The sequence below is a fragment of the Schistocerca americana genome, chromosome X (assembly GCF_021461395.2).
Source record: "Schistocerca americana isolate TAMUIC-IGC-003095 chromosome X, iqSchAmer2.1, whole genome shotgun sequence".
Classification (NCBI taxonomy): domain Eukaryota; kingdom Metazoa; phylum Arthropoda; class Insecta; order Orthoptera; family Acrididae; genus Schistocerca; species Schistocerca americana.
Genome location: NC_060130.1, coordinates 524,453,555 through 524,476,647, shown reverse-complemented (window position 1 = coordinate 524,476,647; position 23,093 = coordinate 524,453,555).

Genomic DNA, 23,093 nt, shown 5'->3' with positions numbered 1-23,093 from the left:
GCCTCCATCCCGCGATATCCATGAACATTTGGATGTTGACCAGGATGCCCCCACTCCTATGGACGTTTGTGGTGCTGTGCATTCCCTTTTTCAGGGGTAGAAATGTCTTAGCGGCCACTTATCAGTTAGAATGGCCGCACAACAGACAAGCAAGGTGGGCAGACGATCTCCCTTCAGGAGCTCATTTCAAAATATCGCCGGTGAATGTAAACATCAACAGACTTTCCGTATAAACACAGCACTACTTCTTGAAAAGCCAATTTGATCTAATATGACTAAGTGTAGCACTCCGCAGAATCGGTGTTATAAGCATGCAAGGAGAGTCAGACAGGCAGTGTGCACCTACAGCTAGGACAGCTCCAGCGAATACCTATGCTGGCTTTAGCCCAGTAGATACTCGCCACTTGGGAATTGTGTAGTGTAGTATTTTGGTTATTATTATTTTTCTTTTCATTCTCTTGCAACTTTTATGCGGCTTTTGACACCACGAGAATTATTGTGTTTCTTATTGTTCTTGAGTCTGGAAACTAGTGCACGCCAAGAAAGCGTTTTAGTTAAATAAAGTGTGTTAAAACTTGATTGTTAGTTCTTTCCTGTCGACCGCAAGACACTACAAAAAGTATTGAATCGGATGTGCTATTTGGTCAGCTAATTAACGGACGGTAGCCAAAGTGAAGAGGATGTATACGGCTCGATCAAAAAGTTTCCGTTTGGGGGTGTCACTGCAAGTGATAAGCTACGTAGCGCAACTCCGTTGTGGGTATATAAGCTCCAACATGTAGACAAAGGATTAGTGTGGCATCGTGTCTTTCCGATGTGTGTGCAGAAACTACAGACACGAGGACTGTGGCGACATTTTTCCAGATGCGTCCAAACAGGACCAACGTGCTGTTATTCCTTTCTCCCATGGACAATCACCGGTAGACATCCGTCGGATTGTGAATAATGTGTATGGGACAGCATGTATGTCGAAAGCTACCGTTATGGAATAACGCGCCAAGCTCCGTGCTGATTGCAATTCGAAATAAGACGCCGATCGATCGGCGAGGCCAGCATAAATTATCCCAACTCAAGTGGGAAACAATCGAGCTCCCACCATATAGTCCCAATCTCTAAAATGGTTCAAATGGCTCTGAGCACTATGGGACTTAACATCTATGGTCATCAGTCCCCTAGAACTTAGAACTACTTAAACCTGACTAACTTAAGGACAGCACACAACACCCAGTCATCACGAGGCAGAGAAAATCCACAACCCCGCCGGGAATCGAACCCGGCAACACGGTCGCGTGAAGCGAGAACGCTACCGCACGACCACGAGCTGCGGACTAGTCCAAATCTCTCTCCATGCGGTTATCGCGGTTTCGATAATTTAAAACAGGCCTTGAAGGGTCAATGATTCGTGTCAGACGAGGATGTGGAGCAGGCTGTTACATACTTCTTCACATAGGAGAACACGATGTTTTACCAAACGGGCATCTTCAGACTTTTGCGACGGTGGTGCGATTGGTGTGATTTTGCCTGATTAATATACCGATTATGAACTGTACAACCTTAGAACGAAAACTTTTTGATCACCCCCTAAAGATGCAGATTGGAAAGAGATAGAAAACTAACTACTAATAATTTTTCAACTGCCAAGGTCGCTAAAATCATTTATTCATATATATTACCGGTTTCAGCAATTCCTGTTGCCATCTTCGGATCTGCAAAAGATGGGACCTAAAATACTAAAATACAGCAACCAACATAACAGCAAAAATTATTATACAAAAGATTTGCAATACACGAATAACAACATACTTACGTTAGCATCATTATACAATCTTCTCCTTCAGTACAGTAATTGGTACTATACAAGTTTTGTCGATGTTGATATCGTGAGCTATGCTAGAAATCGTCATGTCAGTTTAAAAATAAGAGCTATGTACACTCTCTGGCATAAAACTCGACCGGCGGCCGGCCGCTGCAGAGGCTAAGTCCGCGCCGATCGCGACATGGGACAAATAAACTGACCAACTCGCTAATTCTCCAAGTCCGGCTATCTGCACAATCTGGCAACACTGTAGACTGCGGCACTTCTTCGAGAAAGTCTTCTCCCATATTAGAGAAACTACGGGCTGTTTCGGCCCGTGGTATAGCGGTACCGTGCGTCATTTCTATCTAAAATATTTGTGGATCTACACCACCTGGGGCAAAAAAATTTTATAGCCTCTTCTGTCTGAATGCTGAAGACGTGACTGTAATGGTAATACAGACTCAATATATTTCACTTTCTGAAACACCGATAACAAACTTTTATCCAGTAATCATTTTGCGGCAGATTTCTTGCAGACTGTCCTCCTCTGGACGCCGTATGCAATAAAGCTCCGGGAACCATTTTCTGGCTACCGGCGGCGGCCGTGGCGAGAGCAGTGGCGCTGCACTCTCCCGATCTTTATCGAAAGCGCCTGCTACCGTTCATCCATTTTGATAATTTAAAACGCTTTATTATTCTTAAATGTTACTCCACAGAAGATTTCTACAATTTCCATTCACGCTCGAAAGCAACGGAGACGGACGCCCTGATTAGTAGATGGGTGCTGTATTACATTAATCGGCAGGAGCTGAATATGGCCCGAAATTAATTTTATAGACGGGGACGAAATTAAACCATCTCACTACATTCGATGAATTTATAAATGCTTCGTACCTCGTTTGTTTCCTTTCAAAGTCAATTATTTGAGCAACTTTTGGCCAATATTCGGATGTTTTCGTCAAGCAGGAGTGAGCGTCTGTGGTGTAAAGTGTATTATAGTTTTTGTTTCATTCCTTATGGTAAGTCTATGCGATAAACTGTGTGAATACCTTTCAATGCATGCTCTGCAGCAGTGCAGGAACACTGCACATTTGGAGATCCATGTATGGATTCATGAAGTATTTAACGTTGATCGGAAGTGATAGTTAAGGTCATCAGATTTAAACCAGAAAACGTTATCGTTTTTGAAGTTGCAGAGAATGGAAAGGAATTGCTGACGCCGGTGTCAGAAAAGTCTACAATTAAATGCTATTGCAAAAATTTAAAAGTGGGGAACTATATTGATCAACATGTTCACTTCTTAAACAACCTCCTGACATGTTAGAACTATATGACGAACAAAGCTGAAACTCGAATCATTGACAGTCGGTTTGAATCTTTTCAGAAACTATTTTGCAGGGAAGCACCTTGGCATTTGCAAAGCAGACATCCATGATACGAACATAATTTACTAAGTCGAAATTGCACGAATATTAATGTGTAAAGTCATTCTTCATTTTTAGCAGTTTGCAACTCCATTAGTTAAAAAGGAAAATGAAAGGTTATGTTCAGCGGCCTTCACCGAGATCCGAACTGCCATTTCATATAGCACTAGCATTGCAACGCACAAGGAAATCACTGAGCTAACGACACACTGGCGGCAACAGGCCGAAAATAGGCATTAAAATAGTGCCTAAGCCTCAAAACGCAACATTAAACACACAAACAGGTGTTACTTATGTGAAGAACGCCGTTCTTGGAGACCAGAAATTACATACACTTTATAAGTGTCTCATCTTACAGTGGATTATATCGTATGAGTCTTCGATGTGAAAAACGAATTCCAGGTGAATTTAGCGACGTAATGCCGGGCTACGCCCAGAAGTAAATGCACTATTACAGTGTTGACAAATACTTGCTACGACGCTTCCAATTCTCAGCTCGCTTACGAGGCTGTTCTTTAGCGAAATGCTTGTCGTGATTGTCCAATACGGTTCTTCAGAGGGAAGACGCGCGCGCACGTTTGGTTTTTTTGCCTCGTTCTCCCCTTCCGGCGTGGAAGAAGGCTGTTGACGCCGACATTATGCCATTACAACGTAGAGAAAGCAAAACGGATGATTCAGTATTTCTCATTCAGCATATAGCATGTAAGATAATTTTCCGTAACGTCCATTATCAATTCCAAATACAAAAGAAGTAAAAATACATCGAAAGCTTATTTTAATTGAATGTAATGTAAGATATCAAACGCTTTGCACCTCGATGTCGAATGTGTCCAGGTGCAATCATTTTCAGCATACATATAGAATGTCATGATTACCACGAGATTGAAGAAATATGTTAGTAGGGATGGAAACAAGAATGCTGCCCGAGATGGCCGTGCGGTTCTAGACGCTTCAGTCTGGAACCGCGTGACCGCTACGGTCGTAGGTTCGAATCCTGCCTCGGGCATGGATGTGTGTGATGTCCTTAGGATAGTGAGGTTTAAGTAGTTTTAAGTTCTAGGGGACTGATGACCACAGATGTTAAGTCCCATAGTGCTCAGAGCCATTTGAACCATTTGGAAACAAGAAGAGACGCAGTCAACAAATATTCGATTCCACATGCCATTCATTTCATTTGAGATTTAAGAAGAAGTAAAATGGGATATTACTTTCGTTAACACGAAAGATATGCCTCACATATGGATAACGAGGAAGTCTGCGGCTACATGCGTTTCCCACTTGAAATGTGTATGCTCTATTATATACTAAGTAGCCTAATCAATGTTTCCGTAATTTAACCTCTTGTTTGGCCCCTAAACGTTGAACAAATTCCAAATGCATGTCTCAGAATGAAAGTAGTCGTTCGAACCCTTCCTGCGTTGTTTCTTGCGTATTTGCCTGGAATTCATGAAGCAGACCGCTGTGTGCCTCCCCCCCCCCCCTCCCCCCTCGAGGCTTAGGTCTCAAAACTAAACCGTTTTTTATCCACCGGCATAATTTATTCAGACAGCATCAGCACAAGACTATCAAACAAAGCCTTCCATTTACAGTTGCAACACTCTAACCTGCAGCTGACCCAAGGGTAATTCGCGGTCAAGGTCCGAAATTAGCAGCTCTCTGCTACTGTTGCATAGTCCGTACTACATTTTTGTGCCAGCTTATCTGTCCTCCCATTCATATCTTCATGTATCTCACTTCTCCTGAAGCGTTGATCACGAGGTGCCGATGTAAATGAGTGTATTCTGCATGACGTAACATTCATTATTCCCGTCTTTCATAGCCACTCTTCATGGGCGTGGATACCAAATAGGGATGTGAAAACTCTTACGAGTGAGAGAATGACTATAATAATCGTAACAAGAATAAGCAAGTAATGAATGAAGTTTATTGCAATGCAGAACGAGAATGGCTGTGAAAATAAAAATCTATAAAAATAGGTTGATCGTTGAGCTGGTACAATGCAAAAATCTTCTTAGCATTTTGTTGGTGAATTTAGTTCTGGATGTTTGCAGAGAAAACGTAAAATTCGGTACTTCTCGCTAGTGTAATATTATGTGAACCAGCAACTACCCTTTCCTTAGAACACGACTCAAGCAGGTCCCCAAGTAGTTACCACGGCACCGCTGCATTCTGCTCCCTGACGTTGTTCTGATGACGGTTAATGCAGATAGTTCCGATTATGAAATACAAAACGTATTGCAGGGTAGTTCCTAGGATCGTAATATTAAATTTGCGAGCAGATGGCACTTGAACGTGACGACCATCCAGACGACTCATCAATATAAAAAGACAGTATTATGACAACCTAGAAGGATTACTCAACATGAATTCTGAAATTGGGTGACTGACCGCAAAAGTGCTAAACGTCGTTAAGAATATACGAAGTCCCAATCGCATTAACAATATGAAGATTGTCTTCGACAGCTCGCCACTTTCACATTGCTATCTTCACCCTACTCCAAACAACTCTCGGCGGAGCTGCACTAAGTTGCCGATGTAATTGAAGGCCTTCAAACTGACAACAGACTACACATTGAAAAATACAAGCGAATTCTCTTGCAGCGTAAGCTTATTTTAACTAAACCTCAAATGATTGGATAGCAACAGTGTCCTATTCAAAAGAAGTAAAATGTTACACACTGTTGACGTCAAACGGACATTATCTACGTTCTGTCTTGTGCCCTACTTATCTATATTATCAGGTGCACTATGAAAATGATTAGTTATAATGGATCCTAATGTAAAGCATTGATACCAGATGGTGGGTTCACAACAATATTGATGCGAAAGTGCAGTTGTGCATTTTCGTACGTTTTCACCTCCAGATCTACCACAGATAGTGCATACTAAAAAACTTGGTCATTGTCCCTGTAATTTTTGCCCTCTCATTTCAGACCGAGTTGATGAACAAAGTACAAATTCGTGACTCTTATAGATGCTTCGAATCTGTTCAGTAATTTTGTAGGTAATTTTGATGTGACTTAAGATTAGTGAGGTCTACGATCATGGCAACTCCTGCCAGTTTGCTAGGACACCTGATTTAAAACTTACTGAAGGGAATTTATAAGAGACATCTTTTGCAGCAATCCTGGAACTGCTTTCGGAGGTAGCTACCGTTTTATAAAGTCACTACTTTACAACTAGGATGCCAAGGAATTCTTGCATAAACACTCTCATTGCCATAACCGCGGCTGCAGTAGATAACTGATAACTCGCAACGTGAAGGATGAGACAAGGGGTAGATTCTGCATGAAATGACCTTGTACTCACAAAATATTATTAACTAAGTAAGATATCTTCAGAGGGAATATTCAGAATACTTCATAGAGATGACAAGAAAATGTCAGGCGAATTTAGCAGGATAAATCAGTCCCACCGCTGCAAATGGCTCTGAGCACTATGAGACTTAACATCTATGGTCATCAGTCCCCTAGAACTTAGAACTACTTAAACCTAACTAACCTAAGGACATCACACAACACCCAGTCATCACGAGGCAGAGAAAATCCCTGACCCCGCTGGGAATCGAACCCGGGAACCCGGGCGTGGGAAGCGAGAACGCTACCGCACGACCACGAGCTGCGGACCCGCTGCAAATCATTGTTATTCCAACAGGGTTGCCAAAGGATGCCTACAACGTTGCAATCTGGACCACGCTGACAGCAAGAAGAACGTGTTTTCGTAGCCTGAATATTTCATTATAGGATCCAGACATCCAATCTATCGCGAGAGAGTCTGCTCTCCAAATTTTAGATAATGTGGTGTGGCCATGTGCCTACAAATTAGTAATAACCCTCTGATTTTTATTCCCATTTATGTGATTCGGATGACGAGAAAGCCCTACCATGGGTTATCTGTGTGTCTGCTGAAAGCAATATTACATAATAGCAGGAAGCCTGTCATATACTTTCAGATAAGGTTTCCTAAACGTCAGATATATATGGTATTAGCATCCTTACCCCATCAAAAAGGATTTCTTGTTATTGCATTTTACATACATTTTACTACTAGAGGCCTCAGGTGTCTTGCTTCCCACATAGCAAACAATGGCTACCACTCTCACTGTCGCATGTCATAACCTAATTCCTTCAGCATCATCTGGTTTAGCTTCGACTACAGTTCATTATCCTTAAACATTTGCCTATACTTCAAAAACTACAAGTATTATCAAATGTGTGTGAAATCTTATGGGACTTAACTGCTAAGGTCATCAGTCCCTAAGCTTACACACTACTTAACCTAAATTATCCTAAGGACAAACACACACACCCATGCCCGAGGGAGGACTCGAACCTCCGCCGGGACCAGGCGCGCAGTCCATGACTGCAGCGCCTGAGACCGCTCGGCTAATCCCGTGCGGCAAATTATTATCTCTGCGTAATGTTCACTGCGGGGCTACTCAAGAAGATTTTCGAACAGAAGCGAAAATCCTTTAGCGGATGAGAATTTTATTTCGTGGTACACCTCAGAACGAAAGAAACAAAATAACAGTAAGAGTAACAGGCTCACCATACCGAGCGTGGGCACGGTCAACGCAGCGCCCTGAATTTGGTCATATTCCTCCGAATTTACTTCCTGATAGCCCAAAGGCGCTGTCACTACAAAAATAGCAGCCTATTCACACGGGAATTACTATCCACATGTAGTTACTAGAATATCTCGTTACATCAGGTATCAGGTATCAGACGCTCAATCTGAGCTGTTGATTTTTATTGAACCAACCTGCTGTGTTTAGTAAATTGATTAGAGCAACTGGATGAGTTTATTATTTTGGTATAGCCGGCCGGGGTGGCCGAGCTGTTCTAGGCGCTATAGTCTGGGACCGCGCGACTGCTACGGTCGGAGGTTCGAATCCTGCCTCGGGCATGGATGTGTGTGATGTCCTTAGGTTAGTTAGGTTTAAGTAGTTCTAAGTTCTAGGGGACTGATGACCACAGCAGTTAAGTCCCATAGTGCTCAGAGCCATTATTTTGGTATAATGTATGAAAAATCACTTTTCCCACTTACCTTATCTTAAATAGTCCACGATTGGGTTGAGAGCAAGGTAAATAGTATGCAATGTGGATAGAATGGGAGTGAATATTGAAACGAAATTATTAGAATCATGGGAAGGCAATGATGTATCGATATGAAGCGACATGAGAGTTTTCTAAGGTAAAGGTCTGTCTCTGACATTGGAGAGAAGGGGGCTATATTTGTCTGTATTTCTACGTTAAGCTCATTGAGTAGAAAAGGGCGGGCAGATTTCATTGTGTGCTGGGGAGAAGACAGCCAGGAGTTTCAAATGCTTCAAATTCTGGAGCCTTGAATGGCCAGAGTTCACACCACCCTCACCTTAGGCAGAGGGATAGCGGTAGTGTGGTAAGAGAAACGGACTTGCGTGGGGACGACTGAAGCAGACGGGTGGACTGAAGAAGTGGCGGATTAAAATGCTCTCCGCAAAGGGAAAGGAAATGAGTTATTTAAAGCTTTAATGTTCCACCTTACGTGGAAATCTTCTCTTTCAGGGTATATTTAATTTAATATAATATTTCTGAGGGAACCAAATTGTTTATAGGCAGGTAAAAGATAGGCGAATGTGAGAATACTACGTCGCGACCGCGAAGAGTAACTTAAAAGTTAACGGAATCTGATATTTCGTTTGAGTAATTCGGTGAACAGTAAAGTGTTAGAATTCAATTATAAAGCAGGTACGACACAAATAGGATACATGTGAAGAACTGTTATAGCCTAAAGACCTGGCACTCACCATATGGGGCTGATGAAGAAAATGATGTAGAGTGGGTGGCTGAGTGCTAGGAACCAAGAGTTTATAAGTAGGAATATGTTGATTTACCATAATTCTTTTTAGTAATGATCAATTTAAATTCATGATTTTGGTTAGTTTGTTTCAAAATCTGATCTGAAAGTGTAGGAAAATATTATCTCGTGGCTTTCACTAATCGAGCTGCTAACAGAAATTCATGGTAGAAAGTAATGCTCTTAATTTTGATCTGAAAGAATCAGTTTTCAAAGAAGCAATTTGTAGCTTGCGTGCGTTTCAATTTGTAATTTGAAGAATTTCTGAAATTCACGGATAAAGGCAAGGTTACTAATTTCATATGAAAGAATAAGAAGTCACCTTTTGTGAAATGAGTCAGTAGAAATTTACGTGTGAAGCTGATGTTTATAAACAACAGGATTTGAAAGATACATGGGAATCAGTGAGATCGCTTTCCTCAATTAAATAAAAGTGAAACAGCATAATAGTTATTCGTGTTGCCATGCTATACGCGCTATACATGAACTGTAAGTATTGTGAAAAGTTCTGTGTATGTATTTATGTATCTTTTGGCCGGGAGGTTTTGGATGGTATATTATTTAACGGTGCCGAGATATAATTAGGAAATCAGTCTAGGTAACTTGTGAAGGGCTTTTTTTCAGTTGAAATAACGTGCCGTGCACGAATATGGGGGGAACGTAAATTTCGGAATCGCGACCGCGTGAACTTTCCAGCCACGAGACTTTAGTTAACACTGAGGCACGTCAGTAAGTGAGAGGTGTGATTGAAGAAGTTACAGAATTTTTCTAGTACTGGTCCGCTTGGAGATACTATCATTGCTTTGCCCAGTGGTAATAAGAGTGATAGTGTGTTGCTGTGACGTTATGAATCAAGCATTGTGGGCTATCCTTCATTCCTTCCCGTGGGTGAGAAACCATAGGAAGTAAAATATCTGTATATGTGCTGTTACAAGATCAGCTGTCAGGAAATTTCATCCTGTATGTTAGTGGTAATACCGTTATTATGTTTTGAGAGATGAAAGTAAGACAGAATGAAAAGAAATAGCATACAGAACGGAGGAGGAGCTATTATGCAGGCCCAGTTACGATTCAGGTTACTTACGTATTTTCTTTAAACACAGTCGGGCGATTAACAGTGTACCAAATTTGGGGTTAATACTACAAAATCAAACATTTATCCGTTGCGCATACATTTCTTTATTTATTTCTTTGAGTAAAGAATTTAATTAGTAGTTGTTATGTGTAAGAATCAAGCAGTGACACATTTAATGAGAATATACAGGGTGTTTCAAAAATGACCGGTATATTTGAAACGGCAATAAAAACTAAACGAGCAGCGATAGAAATACACCATTTGTTGCGATAAGCTTGGGACAACAGTACATTTTCAGGCGGACAAACTTTCGAAATTACAGTAGTTACAATTTTCAACAACAGATGGCGCTGCAAGTGATGTGAAAGATATAGAAGACAACGCAGTCTGTGGGTGCGCCATTCTGTACGTCGTCTTTCTGCTGTAAGCGTGTGCTGTTCACAACGTGCAAGTGTGCTGTAGACAACATGGTTCATTCCTTAGAACAGAGGATTTTTCTGGTGTTGGAATTCCACCGCCTAGAACACAGTGTTGTTGCAACAAGACGAAGTTTTCAACGGAGGTTTAATGTAACCAAAGGACCGAAAAGCGATACAATAAAGGATCTGTTTGAAAAATTTCAACGGACTGTGAACGTGACGGATGAACGTGCTGGAAAGGTAGGGCGACCGCGTACGGCAACCACAGAGGGCAACGCGCAGCTAGTGCAGCAGGTGATCCAACAGCGGCCTCGGGTTTCCGTTCGCCGTGTTGCAGCTGCGGTCCAAATGACGCCAACGTCCACGTATCGTCTCATGCGCCAGAGTTTAGACCTCTATCCATACAAAATTCAAACGCGGCAACCCCTCAGCGCCGCTACCATTGCTGCACGAGAGACATTCGCTAACGATATAGTGCACAGGATTGATGACGGCGATATGCATGTGGGCAGCATTTGGTTTACTGACGAAGCTTATTTTTACCTGGACGGCTTCGTCAATAAACAGAACTGGCGCATATGGGGAACCGAAAAGCCCCATGTTGCAGTCCCATCGTCCCTGCATCCTCAAAAACTACTGGTCTGGGCCGCCATTTCTTCCAAAGGAATCATTGGCCCATTTTTCAGATCCGAAACGATTACTGCATCATGCTATCTGGACATTCTTCGTGAATTTGTGGCGGTACAAACTGCCTTAGACGACACTGCGAACACCTCGTGGTTTATGCAAGATGGTGCCCGGCCACATCGCACGGCCGACGTCTTTAATTTCCTGAATGAATATTTCGATAATCGTGTGATTGCTTTGGGCTATCCGAAACATACAGGAGGCGGCGTGGATTGGCCTCCCTATTCGCCAGACATGAACCCCTGTGACTTCTTTCTGTGGGGACACTTGAAAGACCAGGTGTACCGCCAGAATCCAGAAACAATTGAACAGCTGAAGCAGTACATCTCATCTGCATGTGAAGCCATTCCTCCAGACACGTTGTCAAAGGTTTCGGGTAATTTCATCAGAGACTACGCCATATTATTGCTACGCATGGTGGATATGTGGAAAATATCGTACTATAGAGTTTCCCAGACCGCAGCGCCATCTGTTGTTGAAAATTGTAACTACTGTAATTTCGAAAGTTTGTCTGCCTGAAAATGTACTGTTGTCCCAAGCATATTGCAACAAACGGTGTATTTCTATCGCTGCTCGTTTAGTTTTTATTGCCGTTTCAAATATACCGGTCATTTTTGAAACACCCTGTACATGGACCATTTAGCTTTAGTAGGTTTCCGGAACACTTTGGGACCTCGCAACTGGTTTGCGCTTTGTTTTTCTTACAGGACCCAACCCATCCTCCCTCGTTGTTTATAATTACTCGAAGACGTCGGGTAAGTGACAAGGCTAAATTCATCGAGAGATTGTTATGATCGTTTATCTCCCACCATGTATTCTCTATATTTTCCCACAGAGTTTCTGAATTCCTTGACCCACGTGGTAACGACCTCGTAGCCTCCGCCCCCATATTTTCGCCGGCCGTTGTGACCGAGTGGTTCTACGCACTTCAGTCGGGAACCGCGCGACTGCTACGGTCGCAGGTTCGAATCCTGCCTCGGGCATGGACGTGTGTGATGTCCTTAGGTTAGTTAGGTTTAAGTAGTTCTAAGTCCTAGGGGATAGATGACCTCAGATGTTAAGTCCTATAGTTCTCAGAGCCTTTTTTGAACCACATATTTTCTGTGGGGTTGAGGTCTGCTGATTTTGCCACGAAAGGAAGAAGATTTATTCTCTGCTGACCTTGAAACCAGTTCTGGACGGCTCTGCTATTATGACTCGGGCTATGGTCCTGTAAAGAAATGATCATCGATTAACTTACAAATTAAATACTTCTGACTAATACTATGAATACTTAATTTCCATAATGTGAAAAAAATCGACAACTGCAATGGCTATAGAATAAGCTTCAGCTACGGAGATGTTCAAATGTTCAAATGTGTGTGAAATCTTATGGGACTTAACTGCTAAGGTCATCAGTCCCTAAGCTTACACACTACTTAACCTAAATTATCCTAAGGACAAACACACACACCCATGCCCGAGGGAGGACTCGAACCTCCTCCGCGATCAGCTGCTCAGTCTATGACTGCAGCGCCACAGACCGCTCGGTTAATCCCGCGCGGCGGGACGGAGAACAGAATGTACTTTAAGCGCCAGTTACAACACGCAGGTAGGCCCTCTTTCAGAATATACTATCCTCCTATGCTTTTTAATGATGAGGTGGAGTGTAAGTAGTTCAATACAGTGCGACAGTCTGTTGAAGTGTTGGATTCTGGTGCATGGCTGTAAAGCTAATCTGCTTCGCTTATTCAAAACGATTGCTAGCCTTCACTACACAGTTCTTTTTTCTGTATTTCCACTGACTAAGATATATAGAAGAAACAAATTTGATTAAAATAGCGAGATATTCTCTGCCGACTTTACAAGTGCTCGTTCGCTCAATGTGCTGCATTTACCGCTGATGTCGCCTGTTCACACCTCGTGTCAACGGGGTCCCGCGCTCGGAGTAAACGCCTACAGTTAAGATAAACAGCTGATTTCAGAAATGTTAATGAAATAAGTCTTCCCTTCGTATTAGTGAGAACTAAATACCACTACGAGCACGTATCTTTATGTAATGCTCATTGTTCAAGAAAAATTCGTGTATGCAACGTTACTGTTATGACTAAGATCATAAAATCTGTAAATCGTAACCCAATTCATATATTTGCATGCGCCTACGGAGTATTAAACATGAAAACAATTTGTTTCTTTGTCATATCATTTTTAACCAAGGCAATGCAGGCAGTTGTCAGCTGATATCAAAATTGAATGTAAAGGAGAAATAAAGAGAAAGATATACGAGAAACAAATCTCGTGAACAACTGTGTACTATCTTGGAAACGTGCTGATGCGGCTATCTCACAATTTCAAAGGATGAGAAAACCATCCTGTCCACTTTCCGAGGACGATATTTCCTGACAGAAAGGACATTAGGGTGAACGGCCATAGGATGAGACACCAGGAACCTCAAACTACGTCACCAGTACGTTCACTCTCCGATTCCTAGCTCCGTCATCTGGCACTTCCCATGTCAAAGCGGCTGGCAGAAACGAGCGCGAACGACCTGGGATTAGGTGATACAGGCCTCGCCTCTCCTGTTTGACATATGTGTTATCATTCACCCATGCCAGGAGGTGAGGAAATACACTTACGAAACGTTGAACGTATTTCAATTTTACATGTGGACATTACTGCGCAATTCTATTCTAAGTTACGAGAAATGTCCTGGAGAAAAAGAGTGTATACCTTGGAGGATATGTTATAGATCATGAATGTAACGTTAGTAAAGTACTCTAAAGTATATTTTATCTTATGCTTAACTTTAAAAGAAAAACCAGCCAAGGCAATCAACAGTGAAAAGTACAGCGTGCCTCCAAGAAACGTACGAATATCGTACAATTTTAATAAAAGGAAATATAGATCGGTTTATTGGGGCAGGCCTATTCGGGAACAGAGTAAGAACAACCAAATAAATTCCAGGTTTGTATGTGCTGCTAGTTAAAAGAGAAGAAATGAACCGATAAAGAAATAATTCCTTCATTGATATAGGAATGGTTCGAAATGGACGGTTTAAGTTTACTATTATAAAAAACTGGCCTGGATTGAGTTGATTAGTACCAATTTTTGAATACATTAGAGGCCAGTAACAAATACAAATGGAATAAAATAGGAATATAAAGTCTGGAAATGAATAAGCTTGGACGTCCTATGTCTACATATCTGCTTCGAATATAGGCTATTATAAACAAGTAATCCGTATTCCGAGAGCTGCTAAGATGGACAGAAACAAGACAAACATATCCACTGAACAAGAGAAATGAGTCTGAAATCAATATCTTAAGAGCAATGAGCACTTTTTCACCTTTACTACTGTGAAACACATCTGTTGTTCTACTTAAAACACTTCTCTTGTACTAAAGAAGTGCGTGTAGCTCCTACGATATGCAGTTTGTCTTGTTTTAGTCCATACTACCGACTCGCAAAATATGGAATACCACTTTCTTTAACACCGTGTATATATATTACAGAAGCAATACAAACAACGGAACAGGAAACATTAAGAGTTAAATTAAATTGTGAAAAGATACGCTGCATCACATTTGTTAACAATTTCCTAATAGTTCCAGATTTTGAAACAAAATGAGCAACATTTTGCAGCTATTATCTGAAAATCTAGAAAAGAATAACACAGGAATATAAGAACAACAACAAATGGTAATGGCAATGAGAGAAAGTAATAAACACGTGAACACAGGAATAAAAACTGATGGCATTAAAAGTACAGCACTTCAGCCACTTCAGGACCAGAATGAGAGAGAAATAGATGCTTAACAAAAGTAAAGCGAAGAACAGCGATAGCAAACCATTTGTGTTTACGAATAATATTCTTAGAAGTAAACATACAAGTGATAGAAATATAGAAACACACTGCAAAAGGGATGATGTGGAGTACTCTTTCCTTTGGAAGTGAAAGATGGGATCTGAAAAAATAAAGTACGGTCCGCCTACAGGTAACAGGATACTGAATGTAGCGGAAAATGACCAAAACATGTTAGTAGGAGATAGAAACGAATCGCAGAGACGTATAAGAAATAACTGTGGAGAGATGCCTAAGAAGAGAAAAGGTAATGGCTGGAAGCATTGTCCTCGTGGGCGGTATACTAAACGCTAAAAGCATTTGAGTGTTAATGCAAATATTCACAAATTCAAGGGTCAAATTTATTTATCAGATGAGGAATGAACTACTAAAATCATGATACACGGAACTGTTTATATTTATTATTTTGAGCCTACTACAAATGTAAAGTCACTAACAGCATAAACTAATAGCTTTATGGAGAAAATTTCGTGTCTCACCCGAACAGGAGCGTAGCTACAGGAAGAAAATATTTTATCATCCGAAAAGATTACTCTACTCCAGTCAAAGTCGATATATTCTGCTGAAAAAGCCATACGGTCAATCCTCTGATAGTCGGTTAATTGCTGCTTTATAGCAGCTCTCCGACAATATAATCCGGCGTCTTTCAGTCTCTTCGTAAAAGTCTTTCAGCTGCCGGGAAACTGAGATAGCTCTTTCAGCAGGGTACGGCTACTGAGGAATGGATTAGCACGAATATTCTCCAAAACACACTGATCATCTGCTGTGGTAGACACACAGAGCCGTCCACTTCCTCTTTTCCGCCCTATATAGGCCCTTTCCTGGTATCCTTTCCACCAGCGTCTAGACGTTCTTGCCGGTACTCCACACATTTCTCCGGCTTCTGATGCCGAGTAGCTGCCACACTCAATCAGCGCAACCGCACCCACCCTGCTCTCTCGTTTCCACTGCGACTGCATTGCGACAGTCGCCCTTGTGACGTTACAACGCGTTTTATAAAGAGAACCATTTACAACTCGGTGGAGAAACGAAGACTGACAAAATAAAATAATATCTTTTTTCAGTTATCTGACACAAAAAAATATAAACTTCGTTAAAATGTATTTGTCAAGAATCACTATTAAGAAAGAAACTACAATCATTAGGCAAGATATTAAACGAAGGCTTTGTATGATAGCCTTGTCCTGAAGTTCTCTGAATAAATTATACCGGAGGATAAAAAACGGTTTACTTTAGAGACCTAACCCTCGGGGGGGGGGGGGGGGAGGGGGGAGGGGGGATGGGCAGAGGGGGGAAGGAGAAGCACAGCGGTCTGCTTCATGAATACCAAGCAAATACACAAGAAACAACGCAGGAAGGGTTTGAACAACTACTTTCATACTGAGACATGCGTTTGGAATCTGTTCATCGTTTAGGGGCCAAACAAGAGGTTAAATTACGGAAACAATGATTAGGCTACTTAGTATATAATATAGCATACACATTTCAAGTGGGAAACGCATGTAGCCGCAGACTTCCTCGTTATGCATATGTGCGGTATATCTTTCGTGTTAACGAAAGTAATACCCCGCTTTACTTCTTCTTAAATCTCAAATGAAATGAATGGCATGTGGAATCGAATATTTGTTGACTGCGTCTCTTCTTGTTTCCAAATGGTTCAAATGGCTCTGAGCACTATGGGACTTAACATCTGTGGTCATCAGTCCCCTAGAACTTAAAACTACTTAAACCTCACTATCCTAAGGACATCACACACATCCATGCCCGAGGCAGGATTCGAACCTGCGACCGTAGTGGTCACGCGGTTCCAGACTGAAGCGTCTAGAACCGCACGGCCATCTCGGGCAGCATTCTTGTTTCCATCCCTACTAACATATTTCTTCAATCTCGTGGTAATCATGACATTCTATATGTATGCTGAAAATGATTGCACCTGGACACATTCGACATCGAGGTGCAAAGCGTTTGATATCTTACATTACATTCAATTAAAATAAGCTTTCGATGTATTTTTACTTCTTTTGTATTTGGAGTTGATAATGAACGTTACGGAAAATTATCTTACATGCTATATGCTGAATGAGAAACACTGAATCATCCGTTTTGCTTTCTCTACGTTGTAATGGCATAATGTCGGCGTCAACAGCCTTCTTCCACGCCGGAAGGGGAGAACGAGGCATAAAAACCAAACGTGCGCGCGCGTCTTCCCTCTGAAGAACCGTATTGGACAATCGCGACGAGCATTTCGCTAAAGAACAGCCTCGTAAGAGAGCTGAGAATTGGAAGCGTCGTAGCAAGTATTTGTCAACACTGTAATAGTGCATTTACTTCTGGGTGTATCCCGGCATTACGTCGCTAAAATCACCTGGAAATCGTTTTTCACATCGAAGACTCATACGATATAATCCACTGTAAGATGAGACACTTAGAAAGTATATTTAATTTCTAGACTCCAAGAACGGCGTTCTTCACATAAGTAACACCTGTTTGTGTGTTTAATGTTGCGTTTTGAGGCTTAGGCACTATTTTAATGCCTATTTTCGGCCTGTTGCCGCCAGTGTGTCGTTAGCTCAGTGATTTCCTTGTGCGTTGCAATGCTAGTGCTATATGAAATGGCAGTTCGGATCTCGGTGAAGGCCGCTGAACATAACCTTTCATTTTCCTTTTTAACTAATGGAGTTGCAAACTGCTAAAAATGAAGAATGACTTTACACATTAATATTCGTGCAATTTCGACTTAGTAAATTATGTTCGTATCATGGATGTCTGCTTTGCAAATGCCAAGGTGCTTCCCTGCAAAATAGTTTCTGAAAAGATTCAAACCGACTGTCAATGATTCGAGTTTCAGCTTTGTTCGTCATATAGTTCTAACATGTCAGGAGGTTGTTTATGAAGTGAACATGTTGATCAATATAGTTCCCCACTTTTAAATTTTTGCAATAGCATTTAATTGTAGACTTTTCTGTACCGGCGTTAGCAATTCCTTTCCATTCTCTGCAACTTCAAAAACGATGACGTTTTCTGGTTTAAATCTGATGACCTTAACTATCACTTCCGATCAACGTTAAATACTTCATGAGTCCATACATGGAACTCCAAATGTGCAGTGTTCCTGCACTGCTACAGAGCATGCATTGAAAGGTATTCACACAGTTTATCGCATAGACTTACCATAAGGAATGAAACAAAAACTATAATACACTTTACACCACAGACGCTCACTCCTGCTTGACGAAAACATCCGAATATTGGCCAAAAGTTGCTCAAATAATTGACTTTGAAAGGAAACAAACGAGGTACGAAGCATTTATAAATTCATCGAATGTAGTGAGATGGTTTAATTTCGTCCCAGTCTATAAAATTAATTTCGGGCCATACTCAGCTCCTGCCGATTAATGTAATACAGTACCCATCTACTAATCAGGGCGTCCGTCTCCGTTGCTTTCGAGCGTGAATGGAAATTGTAGAAATCTTCTGTGGAGTAACATTTAATAATAACAAAGCGCGTTAAATTATCAAAAGGGATGAGCGGTAGCAGGCGCTTTCTACACTCCTGGAAATTGAAATAAGAACACCGTGAATTCATTGTCCCAGGAAGGGGAAACTTTATTGACACATTCCTGGGGTCAGATACATCACATGATCACACTGACAGAACCACAGGCACATAGACACAGGCAACAGAGCATGCACAATGTCGGCACTAGTACAGTGTATATCCACCTTTCGCAGCAATGCAGGCTGCTATTCTCCCATGGAGACGATCGTAGAGATGCTGGATGTAGTCCTGTGGAACGGCTTGCCATGCCATTTCCACCTGGCGCCTCAGTTGGACCAGCGTTCGTGCTGGACGTGCAGACCGCGTGAGACGACGCTTCATCCAGTCCCAAACATGCTCAATGGGGGACAGATCCGGAGATCTTGCTGGCCAGGGTAGTTGACTTACACCTTCTAGAGCACGTTGGGTGGCACGGGATACATGCGGACGTGCATTGTCCTGTTGGAACAGCAAGTTCCCTTGCCGGTCTAGGAATGGTAGAACGATGGGTTCGATGACGGTTTGGATGTACCGTGCACTATTCAGTGTCCCCTCGACGATCACCAGTGGTGTACGGCCAGTGTAGGAGATCGCTCCCCACACCATGATGCCGGGTGTTGGCCCTGTGTGCCTCGGTCGTATGCAGTCCTGATTGTGGCGCTCACCTGCACGGCGCCAAACACGCATACGACCATCATTGGCACCAAGGCAGAAGCGACTCTCATCGCTGAAGAAGACACGTCTCCATTCGTCCCTCCATTCACGCCTGTCGCGACACTACTGGAGGCGGGCTGCACGATGTTGGGGCGTGAGCGGAAGACGGCCTAACGGTGTGCGGGACCGTAGCCCAGCTTCATGGAGACGGTTGCGAATGGTCCTCGCCGATACCCCAGGAGCAACAGTGTCCCTAATTTGCTGGGAAGTGGCGGTGCGGTCCCCTACGGCACTGCGTAGGATCCTACGGTCTTGGCGTGCATCCGTGCGTCGCTGCGGTCCGGTCCCAGGTCGACGGGCACGTGCACCTTCCGCCGACCACTGGCGACAACATCGATGTACTGTGGAGACCTCACGCCCCACGTGTTGAGCAATTCGGCGGTACGTCCACCCGGCCTCCCGCATGCCCACTATACGCCCTCGCTCAAAGTCCGTCAACTGCACATACGGTTCACGTCCACGCTGTCGCAGCATGCTACCAGTGTTAAAGACTGCGATGGAGCTCCGTATGCCACGGCAAACTGGCTGACACTGACGGCGGCGGTGCACAAATGCTGCGCAGCTAGTGCCATTCGACGGCCAACACCGCGGTTCCTGGTGTGTCCGCTGTGCCGTGCGTGTGATCATTGCTTGTACAGCCCTCTCGCAGTGTCCGGAGCAAGTATGGTGGGTCTGACACACCGGTGTCAATGTGTTCTTTTTTCCATTTCCAGGAGTGTATAAAGAACTGGGGAGTGCAGCGCCACTGCTCTCGCCTCGGATCCCGGAGCTTTATTGCATACGGCGTCCAGAGGAGGACAGTCTGCAAGAAATCTGCTGCGATATGGTTACTGGATAAAAGTTTGTTATCGGTGTGTCAGAAAGTGTAATATATTGAGTCTGCATTACCATTACAGTCACGTCTTCAGCATTCAGACAGAAGAGGCTATAAATTTTTTTTGCCCCAGGTGGTGTCGATCCACAAATATTTTAGACAGAAATGACGCACGGTACCGCTATACCACGGGGCGAAACAGTCCGTGGTTTCTCTAATATGGGAGAAGACTTCCTCGAGGAAATGCCGCAGTCTACAGTGTTGCCAGATTGTGCAGATAGCCGGACTTGGAGAATTAGCGATTTGGTCAGTTTATTTGTCCCATGTCGCGATCGGCGCGGACTTAACCTCTGCAGCGGCCGGCCGCCGGTCGAGTTTTATGTCAAAGAGAGTACATACATGTTATTGTGCCGATTACAAGTGCTCACATACGTCACCACTTTACAACTGACAGATCCTAGGATAAACCATCTGAGTGATACTTAAGTACATCAGATGGCGCAGTGGTAGTACGATTCAGTATTAGCAAGTGGTGTTAGATTAAGGCATGGATCTACTATTCCATATAATTACATATACCTAAATTATTGTCGTAACATATGAGCCAAGTCGGTATTCTGCAGTTTTTAAGGATTTGCTTCGCCGGGTGGTTGGGAATTGTCATTCCTTAAAAGACAGGAACAAGATGAGTAAGTTACGGCCACATGTCACCTTCGACTAAGAGTGTTAAAAGAACGGGAGCATTCCGAAATACGATAGGATTAATATTAAAAACTCTTACAAATTAGCAAAAATAGTTAAGTTTACGTCAAAGAGTAGACAGTTTTCTTTTCAAAGTGTAGAATACCAGTGAGCCATCTAATGTACTTACCTGTCTCTAACATTTCATACACTGGGATCTGTCAGTTGTAAAGTGATGATGAATGTGAGCACTAGTAATCGGCGCAATAACATGTGTGTACATAGCAGTTATTTTAAAATTGACATACCGATTTCTAGTACAGCTTGCGATATCAACATGGACATACATTGTATAAGACCACTTACTATACTGAAGGAGAAGATTGTACAATGATGTAACCATAGGTATATTGTTATTTGATGAATTTCAAATCTAGGTTATAATTGTGTGTGCTGTTTTGTTAGTTGCTATATCCTAGCATTTTTGGTCCCATGATTTGTAGATCAGAAGATAGCAGTAGAAAATTGTCGAAATCGATAATCTATGTAAATAAATGATTTTAGCGATCTTGGCTGCTGAAAATTTATTCAGTGCTTATAATACCACAGATCGCCCCCACGCTGACGATTTCAGAAGTGTATGAGCAAGAAAAGAGTTTCTGAAAATGATAGATCTGTAAACATCGAATATAAATCTACATTTTATGAAGTGTTTTCTGAAGTTATTTGTCTGGAGAGTAGCTTTCGAAACGTAGCGCTGCAGCATAACTCTGAAGATTCGGTGGGTAGGCAGTGAAGCTAATGAAACTGTACTGTATGTAATTGTGCAGAACAGAAATTTATGGCACAATTTGACTAAAATAAGGGATCTGTTGATAGGGCACATCCTGAGGCACCAAGGATTCGTCAACTTGGTTATGGAGGGATCTGCGGTGTCAGAATTGTACAGGCAGACGATAGCCTGGGTGCAGTAATCAGGTTCAAATCGATCTATATTGCACTAGTTATCGATCTATATTGCACTAGTTATGGACACATGAAAACCTTTCATAGGATAGACAAGAGTGCAGATCTATATCAGACTAGTCTCCAGGTTGAAGACGGTACCAACAACCAAGATAAATACTATCAGTGTAACAAAATGTGATTTAAAAGCCGGCCGCGGTGGTCTAGCGGTTCTAGGCGCTCAGTCCGGAACCGCGGGACTGCTACGGTCGCAGGTTCGAATCCTGCCTCGGGCATGGATGTGCGTGATGTCCTTAGGTTAGTTAGGTTTAAGTAGTTCTAAGTTCTAGGGGACTGATGACCACAGATGTTAAGTCCCAGAGTGCTCAGAGCCATTTGTGATTTTAAAAGAATAATATACCACTTAAAGAACCAGAAAAGCGAAAATTACTTGGGATGAATTAGGAAACATACCAGTGGTGTTTGAAAAGGATAGACAGGGTCACGATAGATAAATACCATTGTGCAAAACAAGTGAGCACCGATAAAGATGACACGAGTTAATGTTGTATAAGCCTTACATGTCAGATATTTGTCGATAGCAACATAGAGACTATCTAATGGAGATCTCCATACTGCTAGAGATACAGAGCAACATAAATCAAGTATATTAGAAAACAAAACATCTAGTGAAATAAATATGATACATGTTTCCGCTACGGAGGTCACTGCAAGCTCGTGTTGTTGAGTGACACAGCAGACAAACACCAAGTTTGATAATTTAAGGCTCCGCTGGGTAAGTACTGTGAAGTCAACTCGTATATGTTGACGGTAGAATGAATAACAACCATATCATGGAGATTTTATGTTCCGAAATACGATCTCTCCTGCAGGCAGCTCCTCACATTGGGAGAGACTGTCAAATGAACACAAGACAGATGGAAAACAACTAAGAGAGCTGAAACTTCCTGGCAGATTAAAACTGTGTGGCCGACCGAGACTCGAACTCGGGACCTTTGCCTTTCGCGGGCAAGTGCTCTACCATCTGAGCTGCCGAAGCACGACTCACGCCCGGTACTCACTGCTTTACTTCTGCCATACCTCGTCTCCTATCTTCCAAACTTTACAGAAGCTCTCCTGAGAACCTTGCAGAACTAGCACTCCTGAAAGAAAGGATACTGCGGAGACATGGCTTAGCCACAGCCTGGGCGATGTTTCCAGAATGAGATTTTCACTCTGCAGCGGAGTGTGCGCTGATATGAAACTTCCTGGCAGATTAAATTTGTGTGCACGACCGAGACTCGAACTCGGGACCTTTG